Below are 13,258 nucleotides of genomic sequence, written 5' to 3' on the forward strand. Positions count from 1 at the left end.
CCCTTCTTACTGATTTCACCATTTGCCCAGAAAAGGGCTACAAGGAATTAGCACTATTGGGCCTCCAAAATCCAGTTTTCTAGGGCTTGAGAAACAACGGTCCAAAAGACCCCATAGAAAGTTTGGATTTTCTTCAAAGAATCACCTAACCTCAAGTGATTTTTGAGGTTTTGGTTCCTTATCCCATCGTATAATGCCCTAACCCCAAAATGAGGGTTTTGAAGGGTTTCTAGGCCTTCTAACCGGCAGTGACATGTCAAGTTGGTGTTTGGGAATCAAATGGCCTTGTCAAGGCTTCTACTTGCATAGGAAAATTTGTATGGACAACTTATACCCCTCCAAAAAGTTAATTTGTGAACTTGCATCCACCCCTGCACTCCAAATTCACCCTGTCTCCTCTAGTCGGGTTGCTCCTAGACTCGCCTAGAACAAGGTGACAGTCTTATTAAATGTCATCTCTAGCACTTGTCCCTACATATGTACACTATACAAGTTGTTTCCCTCCATTTCCCAATAGGATGTGATAGTAGCACGGATGGAGTTCATGGGGCAACCATTTTACATAAAACTGCTATGTACAAGCCAAAACTAGTTGTTTGCAAACCAAAACAAGAAAACACTAATACAAACTAATTACAAAGCTTGAAATGGAACTAACAACTCTGTAACACACTAAAGAAACTCAATCCATTACTGGATCAATGGATTCAATCCATTTGTATTCACAAAATGAGCAATAAAACCAAAATGATGTCAAACAGTCCAAAAATGAGTAGTTTAATAATGTTGATCTTACAAAAACAATACACCAACCTTGGTAACCATGCAAGAGAGAGTTATTATAGTATTCCCCATGTGTGGATTCCTTCTAGGGAATTGGGTCATCCCTAACTCCATCGCTAACCAATTTAGGACAAAAGCTGTCATGACAACTTTCAAAAGTTGTCATGATAACTTTTTGCAACTTTGCACTTTTGCACTTTTTGGCCTTCTCAACCTATGAGACCTATTCTAAGTCATCACTCATGACTTTTAAAATATGTCTAAGACTAATTAAACCCTCTCTAATTCCTATACCAAGTTTTGACACTTTTGACAATCAAGAAGGTCAACTACCCACTCAAACCACTACTTATGCACAAAATGCAAACCTAGGAAGAAACTAACTCTACTAGGCCTACATTGACTCACCACACTCACTCTTGGACCCTCTTGGAGTCCTTATTCACTACCTGACTTGGCTAGGGTCAGTACAAGCCAAAATTGAGAAAAGACTACTAGCCTAAGTCCTAGGTGCTCCTGCACCATTTTCCTTATGGAAAATAATCCTTTCTTATTATTTGGATTTTTGCACTGTGCTTTTGTTCCAGTGAAAATGGTGAATAGGGGATGAATTGATTTCTTGTTAATTTGTTTTAATATTGAAAGGAAGTAGAAATTTATTTTTATTTGATTGTTTAACCTTACCCATGTGGCGGGCTAGCCCCACCACGTGGAATGATAGTGTCTGGCTACCCTCAGGCAGCAAACTATCGGTTGGTAGGGCTGCTACGTGGTAGCAACACTACCGGTCAGCAGGGCTGCTATGCAGTAGCAGAACTACCAGTTAGTAGGACTGCTACCAGTTGGTAGTAGTACTATCAGTCGGTAGTGGTTGCTACCGACAATAGTGCTTGCTACCGGTGGTAGCAGTACTACCGACAGGTAGTGCCTGCGACTTTGGCAGCAGCACTACCGTGGGTAGGCTTTGGCCCCCGCATGCCTTTTGTACCCTTCGTGGTATAATTTATTACGTGTCGTTTATTTATTTTATAAATGCAATGAATTTTAAAGTTGGTTTTATAGTTAAATTTTAAATGGTAATTTATAAAGTGATTTTTTATCTTGACTTAATAATTTTATTTATTGAAATCAAGGCTTGAATATTAACTCCAAATTGTTAATTTCGGATGTATTTTGGAAATAGATTATATGTTTATATAATTCATATTGTTATTTGGTTGAAAAAAATTAATATGGATTTTATTCTATATTGGTGTATTGAATTTGGAAATTAAATAGATGTGAATATCATATAAGGGTGTTGTATTTAATTTTCAATCAATGAAGTTGCAAGTGCTTATGATGCTGATTTTCTGAGTGTGAACTTAGTGAAATTAGCTTTCATTGCAAAGAGTTATATTTGTGTTATTTCTTGTCTTTGGTTTAGTCATCCTCTAGTGGCATATTTGACTATTTTGAACAAGTGATATATGATGACCTCATTGTCTTAACCATGTAGTGTCTTTGCCTTATGGTTATCCAAGAGTCAGTATGTCCTCATTTTGACCACTTGTATTTGGATAGTGGTGTTATGGTTGTTTGTTTCGCCATAAGGTCCTCATAGAGTGACCATGTTTGTTAAGTGTCCTTTGCGATAGTGGCTTTTGAGTGGGGGCTGCGCCCAAAGTGGATGGCAGGGTAACCCCTCGAAAGTTGGCTAATAAGTGATAATCTAATAATTTGATTAGGAGATAGGTAGTTTATAATATTATATAAGATATTGTACCCCGCGCATGGTGGAGTGCTTGTATAGGTTCAAGGTGTAGTGGGAAGGCATGGAATGGCAAACCAACCACCTTATCTTCACGAAGAGTTGGTAGGGTTTGCATGAGACTTAGTTGGAGCCGGAGGTTCGGGAAAGATTACCAGGATAACCCAGGATGGGGGCCGGGACCTATGGAGGCCGACCATGGTAACCATCATAAGCTATGTGATGACACTCTCTCTTTAGGGTCACTTGTGTTTTGTGATGTCGAGTCACTTGAGTATTATGATGTTGAGTCACCTGGAATATTGTGGAGTCGTATTGTGCTGTCATGGAGTCGTATTGTTATGTTGACCATGTCATGGTTTTGCCTGCTTGAGGGTCCTCTGCTATCTCCTAGCACAGTGAGGTGATTCTATTTTGGGAATTACATGGTCAGGTGGTAGTGCCACTTCTCATCAGATGTTCTTGTTCGTACCTTCATGCGAGGATTGGCTTCGCAGGTGTTCCTGTGGTTTGTGGCTCATACTCCATTTCATGTTTGGAGATTATTATTCTTTGGAGACCTATTTGGTCAATTGTATTATGAACCCTTGTAACCATGTATTTGATTAAGATGTTATCTTTATATGTATATTGAAAGCCATATATTGGAAGATCAATGTAATCCTAAGTTTGGGATGTTGTTTATCAGCTTTCTTTATGATTTGTGTAAATGCTTATTGAAGATAAATTATGTTGTATCCTTTCAATCTCCCAATGGTGTAACTGTTATTGCATATGGCTTATTATGTTCTTTGAGTAATTGATGGTTAATTGGATTAATTATAATTATGGAATTTAAACTGTTAGTTTAATTCTTCATTGGTAACCCTTAAGGAATTCCGGTGTAAGTCTTCTGCTTGTGTTATTATTGTGCAAATGTTGTAACTAATGCACTTAATATGATTTATGCTTTAAAAAAAAAAGCGTTTCACCTTTGTTGTGGGTTTTCCTTTGGGGTTCCTGGCGGGGCATTACACAAGCACCTTGGAATACAAAAAGAGGTTTGCTATGTTCATTCACATTGATCATATTGATTAACCTTTTAGATGCATTATTCATGTTTGAAGGTGTAGTGTCATAAAATTATGACCCTAGCAATTTATGACTGCATTAGGGTCCTCATGCATGCAAACTCGAATCCTCTTGCCTAATCAGAGAGTTCTCAGCTTGCGAAAACACCTTCTTCCTTGGCCTTCGCATCACTTTGTCCACACTCTTGCCTGGAGACAGGGGTAGGACACAGGCGTGGCACCCCTGTCCCTGCCCTATTTTGGGGTAGGACCTTTCTAGAGCATGTCTTGTGGGTTGTGCAGTGCTCCCCGATGTCGGCCCATGACGAAATTCAAATCCACCAAACATGTATTTAAGGGGGCATTCATCCTCTCATTTATATAAGTGGAAGTTGGATAAGTTGGATAAGTGGGAAATTCACAAGAGATCAGGCATTCTTTTCCAGCATTGAGCCTTCTCAGGTTTCCTTTCAAGGCTAGGTGTTGCATTCAAGTCAAGGATTCAACCATTGAAGAGGAAATTGATTCCAACATACAATTCCATATGAATATTTCTATCAATATTGCTACTACAACCTCCCTTGAGCTGATTTACAATTCATTCTTTCATTTACATCTACTTGCAAGTGCTTTCTTTCATTACTTGGTTAATTCCAAAACTGGGGTTTGACCTAAAGGCAAACCCCCAATCCCAACACATTTCTCTCTCTTTTATTTGTGTAGGTTGCAGGCACACAACTATATTTTTGGATTCAGGCTTCATTTGCAGAGGCGGAAAAACCCTTTTCATTTCATGAATTTTCAGGAGGAACGTGTACATTCCCGCCACGGTCTGAATAAATTTTCATCAAATTTGCAGGGCGACTTCGTCTCGAGATTTTATTGCCAAATCCAGGTGCACAACTTCATCCCATATTCAGATCTCAAGTTATAATCTATTCTTTGTCACTTTTGCACTGTATAATTTAATCAATTCCTTTCCAAATCAAACAAAGGAATAAGGGGATCATCATAACATCCTTATTTCATTAAGAATTCAATCTATCATCTTTGTATTGAGATTGGATCTAGTGAATTACCCCTTATCTTCCTAATGTACTGGTGAAAGTGCTTGAAGGATAATCAATAGTGAAACTCTCATCTCTCTTTGAGGGAAAGGGTTAGTTTTCCTTTTGATCTATCACTCATCATTTTTCCCACCATTACGGAAGGTTTAGGTAAAGACATAAAGTCATCAAGGGCATCATCCAATAAAGCATGATCATAGTGATTGAAAGGCTTATCTTTGGACTCAAAAGGAGACATAACCTCATAAAGGGAATTATGAAGGTCAACCATGTCATTAGATTTAGTGGAGGAGTTGATAGGAATGTATCTAATTCATCCTTACTAAACTCATAATAAACAAAATTGCATACATCATAAAAAGCATGAACATCTTGTAAATAAAAATCTGACATGTTGAAATGAGAATGAAATTAAATCTAAACACATAATGCAAGCAAATAAAGGGAAATCACTTTTTTTTTCTTTTCTTGAATTTTTTTCACTTTTTTTTTGGAATTTTATGTTTATAAAGAAAAATGAAAAGATACCAAATCTAGATCTAACAATGCAATGTAATGAAAATTCAATTGGATTCACGTCGGGTTCACCAAAGATGTGTAAGGGAAAAGTGGGACTAAGAATGGAAACCCTAATCCTACTCTCATACACACTCATGAAATACGAAAGAGCCTAGCGAGGTGACACACTTCGGGCTACTTCTTGTGTGGAAGAGAGAGTTGAGGATCACCTCTCAGGTTTTCTATTCCTTTGTTTTAAATGAGAGAGAGGAATGATTCAAAAATGCAATATAACCTAGGATGGAAGTAAGCAAGCAAACCCTCATCTGGAAATACAGATCAAAGGACAACTGATATACTGCTGAAAAGTACAGATTGGGAGGCAAAATCAGAGGTGCACTTGTGTTTGAAATATAAGTAGAAATGTCCAGGACCAGGGTGCCACTCCACTATCCTGATTCTGCAAGTCTGGAGCTGCAACTGACAAGATAGGTTTTGAAGCCTGCAAGACACTGTTTTGTCAAATCTTGCTGACAGAGGGCAGAACCAAGGCACCATGCCCCTGTCCTAGGAAGGACTAGGGCGCCATGCCCCTGTCCTAGGAAGGACTAGGGCGCCATGCCCTTTTCTTAGGGCTTCTAGTGAAATATGCACCCAAAAACTATCTCTGTGTTCTCCTTCGATCCCGCAACTTCCAGTGACGCTCGGATCCAAACCTGTATTTGAAGCTGCAAAATAGGGTTTTGGGTGGCTATATAGGGTTTTTCCTTAGTCAAACCCATGTGTTGGTGATTTATACCTCCATAAATAGCTGATAATGTACTAAAAATGTGTGTGCAAGGCTCTTTATGCTCCAAAAATGTGCTCTTATATTCTTAGAAGAAGACCCATTCGAATGAAGAAAGAGAGCTCTTAAGTATGAAACTCTATATCTTAATTTCATGTTTAGCCCAACCTAGGATATGAATTTCTCGCTAATATTTTGGGGTTAAGTACTATTATATCATATAATTATGCTCTTGAAATTTTTGGAAAAAATTGAGGACCATGTGCATTCTCGCCACGGTCCAACCAACTTTTCATAATTTTTTTGGGGCCATTAGATATGATGATATTAGAGAAAATCCTAAAGTTACAACTGATTTCAAGATGTTTTGATATGCGAAATCGTGCCTTAAAGGTCAAAATAAGACATAATTAAGATTTATGATTAAATGATTTATTTGAGGAATAAAATGGAAAGGGGCACGCTTAGGGTAAAGGGCCCAACTTTATAACATGTAAAGTGATGAAACAAGACTTTATATTTAATTAAATTAATTAATTAAATGCTTAAAGGGGAATTAGAAATGCAAGATGCAAGACACACTAAGGTGGGTGCTAACCTAAGTGTGAAATTGTACCACCCTAGCAAGGGTGTACAATTTATGATACTACAAATCAAGGACAATGACTATGCTAAGTATGTATAGGATTGATAAGCATTAGTGAAATTGTGAATTTGCGGTGATGGCTCAGATGGGTGGATATGATATGTACAAATAGATGGAGGAGCCGCTCTATGACATGCCTGTTGCTAGGATCCACTTGTTTTTATGGCACATTTGATTTTTTTTTGAGAGATGAAACATGTCCTGCAATCAATTGATAAAGATAAGAGTAACTAGAGCAAAATCTAGCAGTCATACTGATCCATGTCATTGTTTTGATTTGTTCGATGATTGATAAGAATGTCTGGTTTCAAAGAGTGAGTACCCCGTATAAGACCGATATGTTTGGTTTCGAGTGTACCTATCCCTGTATAAGACATGTTGATGTTGATAGATGGATTGATTAACAAGACTCGATGATTGATAGGAATGCCTGGTTTCAAAGAGTGAGTACCCCGTATAAGACTGATTTGTCTAGGTTCGAGTGTACCTATCTCTGTATAAGACATGTTGATGTTGATATATTTAGAGTGATGAATTGATTAAAAAGACATGTGATCAGTTTGATTGTAGACTTCAAGAGTTTTCTTATTGTTGATTTGATGGATGGTCCATGCGTTCATGCTTTGATTTTCAATTTTTATTTTAATTTTTTTGATTTTTAATTTTTTTTGGATATTTCTGATTTTTGGAGCTTTTTGGATGAGAAGAAAGATGTATTTGGTTACCCCAATGTATAGAAAGATAAGGAATATTATGAATAGATGAATGAACCGTTGAGGTGGAAACGGATAGGAGAAAGATGAAGGTAGCTTATGAGGAGACATGTCAAGAGCTTTGTGAAATCATATTTTTTTCCTTAGTTTTGATCAAGATCAAAGATGGAAAAGGGGATATGGATGGAGATAGGATATGGATAGGAGAGAGAAGATCATAGATAGTGATAGATGATGGAAGAAATGAATAGTTAGGATAGATGGTATGGATTAGGGTGAAGCAAGATCATAGATAGCACTGGATGAATTTAGATAGGGTAATGGATATTGGAGGAAGGATAATGGGAGATATGGTATGAAGAATAGAGTGGATGAAACTTTGACCCCAAGTATAGAGGTCTCCATTTTCAAAGAGGTGATATGTAAGATTGTCACATTTTTTAGCGCCACTTGAATAAGTTTTCCTAAACTTTTCAAAGATAGAGACCCAACCAACACTTAGAACCTTTGAAAAAATTCAACTGAACATATCTAGCAACTAGGAAGTAGACTCAAAAGGGAAGAAGAATCCCAAACTGGATCAAGGTACTTAGTGTTTGATTACCCATGTGTGTGCAATTGGGTTCATTCCGGCTCATATGATCATTGTAATTTTCAGAATCCAACATGGTAATCTATATGAGTTACCCTAACTTCAAAAGAATCATAGATAAAGCCTCACTGCCAGCAAGTGTCCATAGCTCCGATGAGGTTATCGTTGTAATATCACAAATATTCCTCCATTGCCAGCCAGGCATCCATAGCCTCGATGGAGTTACTCACATGTTCCCATAGCCAAGCATTTTGATATTTTAATTTTTTTTCTTTGTTCTTTTCTTTTCTTGATCATGCTTTTGATCTTTTGATATTATCTTTTTCTTTTCTTATTTTGATTGCATTGACTTGTAAGTAATGAAACTTACATGGGTCTGATAATTACAGTGGTGCTGAAGCAAGATTTTAGATTTTTCACTAGCCACGTCTTTGACTAAGAGATCACAATGATTTAGAGAAATTGATTAAGTGTATGAGCTATAGTAATCAAAAGATGTTGGTATGAAGATACGATAAGTGGTTCTTTTCTGGATTGAGTGTGTATCCCAACCAAAAGAAAATGTTAAATAGGAACAACCTTGGATTCTGAAGCGTTTCATAAATAGATATCTAGGAAAAGGACTGAACATGAGATTCGAGCATGGGAAAGCATGTGACAAAATGACATAAATGCCTATTTCACAGATGATGAATTTATGCAAATGATTGAATGAAAGGGATGGAAGGATAGAAAAGAGGTGTTGGATAATAGATAGAATGTTTCATGATTTGTGCGAGGATAGATGTAAATGTATTCAAGATGAGTGTTGGTACACCACTCAAGAAGCGATGAAGATATAGAGGAAAATTGAATTTGGGACATAAGGACCCAAAATAGATAAAGGAAATGATGAAAGAATAGTTTTGGAAAGATGTTTAGATAGATGGTTGAAAGAAGTTCAAAGATGTGTGCCTTTGTTGATCTTTCTTGTGGATCATTTGAGGTGATGGATTGGTGGATGGAGGGAAGTAAGAACCCAAGATGGATGGAAGGGATGAAGAGTTTGACTTTGGAATGAAAGGACCTAAATTGGATTTGGAGGATGAAAGGATTCCTCGATCTTGATCTTGACTTGGAGTAGAATCATTTGAGTTTGTACCTTTCTCTTGACTTTGAATTAGATTAGTGAAGGAGATGGAAGGGATATCATGCTCTTGCTTAGGATGTGGATGTTGAATGGGACTTTGCTCTTAAGATAAAAGGGGATCATTATGGATGGAATACCAAAATCTTAGGGGATCATCATAATATTCTTAATAGGTGGGATATTGATAAAAAATGGGATTAGATTGGATAGCCATGATATCTTGATCTTGATTTAGGCTAGGACTCATTTCCTTTGAATAAGTTTTTTCTTTTTCAAGCAATAAGGGATGGTCACATGAGTGATCAAAGTTTCAGTTTGGATAGGTTGATGCTATTGACTTGATGGATACTTCATTTCAGATACTCAAGATTACTAAGTCGAATAGAGGGTTTGTTCAATAGGCCCCTATGACAAAGCACATCAAATGATATGGATAAAGTCTTCCAATATGGAAACTTGATTTGATCAAGTTGAATACCTAGCTAGGTATTGTTGTCGTTGAGATAGTTGGATGATACTCTCTTGATCACTTGGTTTGATACTCCCCTAATCTTGTTGGATGAAAGTCTTGCCTAAAGATAGTTGAAAAGTTCATAACCACCTTAAAGGGTGCTTTGTTGGATTTGAAAATTTCTCACCTATGACCTCTCCTTGTTTGAACTTGATTTTTGAGTTTGATTTTTGGATATTTTTGCAAGATATTTTAGCATTTATGATAAGAATACATAGTACACATGAAGACAATGGTCATCCTAATGCTAAAAATAGAGTTTATGTTCTTTACAGGATGTGTTCAAATCCTCGATGTTTTCACTGGTTTGGATACAAATAAGACACATCAAGTAGACACTTCATTCAAGGTTCATTGAAAATATCATAGCCCACACTCGATACTCCTTTAGCTCAAACAACCATGTCACCCCCTAAAGGGTGCCCATTTTTTTGCCTTTGTCCAGAAATTAACCCAAAGAGGATTGATCCTCAATTGAGTAGTTATCTTGGGAGATGTATGGTGAGTAATCTTGGGGGCACATTCTTCCCCACCATTGCACTATGATATTGCCAATGTATGACAACTGACTCAGCTCAAAGTTTCTACTTCTATGGTTTGTAATAAGGATTACGTTCAATGCGACAAATGATAAACTCAATTAAGAGACTTCCTGACCTTTAGAACAAAGGCTTTTCACATCACAAGGATACTAGGGGAAGGTTATCAAATACACACTGCTGTTGGAGGGGATTTTCATCAGCCTCCACATTTGACTATATTGGGTTGGTAAACTTGGCGATAAAGTTGTTGCCCACTTGGGTTGTACCCTTCTCACTATCCCTCTCAAGGCTTCGGGACGACAGACCCTCTAAAGGTTGTAAATGCTTGAAAGTAAATAAAACATGAAAATAATGGGTTTGGCTTTTTGGTCACCCAATTAAGAGGAGAGCATATACGTACCACTCAAGACAAACCATACAAAGTTATTTTTACCTTTGAAAGCAATTATTTTCTAAGTCCTAATTGGAGATGTTGCTCCAATCAAACATGGTGTTCATTTTAGTCCCACATAGAAATTGTTTTCTAACTAGGAAATTGAAATCCTTGTCAACAAAAAGAAAGCACATTTCTAGAAAGTAAATCAATTTGTAAAAAGGGACAAGTTGATTGTCCTTTTTATCTTGAAAATAAAGATGTTGATTGTTCTTTTTATTCTTGCAAGAAATGAAAGATTGCCTTGTTCTTTTTAGAGCCTAAATAAATTGTGAGATCCTAAAGCCCCAAAAGTGTGATGTTCCTTTTAACCACCAAAATAAGATGAAGTTCTTTTTATCTTGCAAAAATAAAAAGATGAGTTCTTTTTAGGATAACTTAAGAAAGTAAGTAAAAAGAACTAATTAACTCCTCCTTTAACCCTACAAACCACTTGTTAGAATCCTGCAAGAAACTTGTTAGTGAAAATGAAAAATCCAAGGTGGGCTAGAAAAGCCTAGAATTCTTAATTGTGTTACAAGTTTTTTGTAATTTTTAAATTTTTTTTGTCACATATGCACTAAAATAGAGTGCATATGTGCTAAAACAGTCTACATATGCGCTAAATTGTATTGCAAATGTGCTAAAAAGTGCAATTTTGTTTTGTCACATATGCGCTAAAACAAAGAATAAATGCACTAAATCGTACTGTGTTGACTTGAATTTCATCTTCAGAACACTACCTGCAACATATTAGTTTCACAAAATACAAAGGAAATACTACACAAAATCCAAACTCAACCAGTGAAACTACATGAAATGAATATTAAAATAAAAATCATTATTACCTTCATGGTTTAAGTCTCATTGTGTCCTAACTCCACTATTCCTGGTTGTAGATGATTTGCTCTCAGACAAGCACTGGTAGCTTCGAAGGTGGAATATGAAGAATGGACTGATAGTTAACTGATACTATGATATGCAAATGATATTAAGCTAAAATGCTATAAAAATGATTTAAGCTAAAAAAACTCAAATGCTATTTGCTTCAAATTCAAACTCACGGATGCAAAATGAAGACTCCTAGAATGACTATATGATTAGCTATTAGTCTATTTTTCTATTAGTTTTAAAATGGCTTAGGAGACCTCTTTTTATAGATTTTTGAGTGCATGAGCTTAGGTGGCAGAGATCAATAGTCACGATCAAATCTTGCAGATTGGATGGCTATGAGAAAGAAGCTGAATATTGAGAGAAAGGGGGAAGGAGAAGACAAGTGTCACTCATCTCACCTTGACTAAGTTGAAGACTTGAGAGGATATAGGATAAGTGGAGAAGATGTAGGGATGAGAGGACAAGTGGACTCAAGTTAGGAAATATGTTAAAAAGGGATGTTGGAGAGAATATAGAAGAAAGTTGGAGATAAGTGGCTAATAAATGTTTTATTTATTTTAATTTTGTTGAATTAATTTAGCTACATGATGGATGAGTTGGTAAAGGAAAGATGAAGTGGAGATGAAAGGTGAGTTAGAAAAGGGATTAAATAATTAATATTTGAGACTATAGGATAGAAGAATAACCATTAAATATTAGATATTTAATTGATTGATTAGAAGAAAAGGATTAATGAATTAATTAATAAAATATTTCAATTAAATTAATTAATAAAAGGACATGAAATGAATTAGATAAATTAATCTTTTCAAATTAACTATTTAATAGAAGAATAATTATTAAATAAATATAAAATATTTATTTAATTGCTCATAGCCAATTTTATGTGTATACATTTTGTCCCTCTTTGAAATGATGTTGAGACAACATTGTTTCAAATTAAATCAAGTCTCGATAATGCACCTGATGAAGATAAAAATCTTGATTGTGTGCTCCCTCTGGAGATTGATCGTGAAATTGTTGAAAAATTTGGATTTAACGATTGATCTCACGATAATTGAAAAGGTCCATCAATTAAATTTATCTGTGAAAAATAAATAAAATTGCCCCACTTAAAAGCATTAATTACCCTTTCAAATAGAAATTATAAAATTAACCTAGGTTAATTTTATCCTCATTTGCATCCTTGTCATCTTGTGGAGTGAATAGAATTGTCTTCTTGAGCTGGCAAAATGGTGATTTCGTTCGAGAACCATCGATTTGAGCGTGTACGTTATCAACGACCTCCTGAGTATGATTATCCGGTATGTACCTTATTGCAAGCTTGTTTGCAACTTTTCGTACCAATTTCCTTGTTTTTCGGTATGTGTTAGGGTTTGTTTTAATTTTTCTGATTTTCGACTTTGCGTTTTAGCGCTTTTGCTCCATAGGTTTGCACATTTCTAAAAAGGTTTTCACTTTTATTAATTTAGCACATTTGAGTATTTTGTTACCGCTTTTGAAGGTTTCTCGCTTTTGATCCATGTTTTCGCACATATGTTAAAAAGGTTAGCGCTTTTGACTATTTTAACACTTTTGACTTGTGTGTTAGCACATATGTTAAAAAGGTTAGCGCTTTTGTTAGATTTAGCGCCTGTGGTCAATAGAAAGTGCTTTTGTCTTGAAGAATAACACATTTTCTTTAGATGAATTTGTTTGATTTTGTCCATGTTAAAATTCAGTGAGATGATTTGATTTAGGCGTTTTGATGCGCAAATGTGATAGATAGGTATTTAATTGATGTCTTGATTGATAGAAAATTTTATAATTTTGATTGATAGGATAAATGATTGATTGATTTGATTGGTAGATTGATCGATTAGCTCTAAGAGACCGATTTAGTTTC

The sequence above is a fragment of the Cryptomeria japonica genome, chromosome 10 (assembly GCF_030272615.1).
Source record: "Cryptomeria japonica chromosome 10, Sugi_1.0, whole genome shotgun sequence".
Taxonomy (NCBI): Eukaryota; Viridiplantae; Streptophyta; class Pinopsida; order Cupressales; family Cupressaceae; genus Cryptomeria; species Cryptomeria japonica.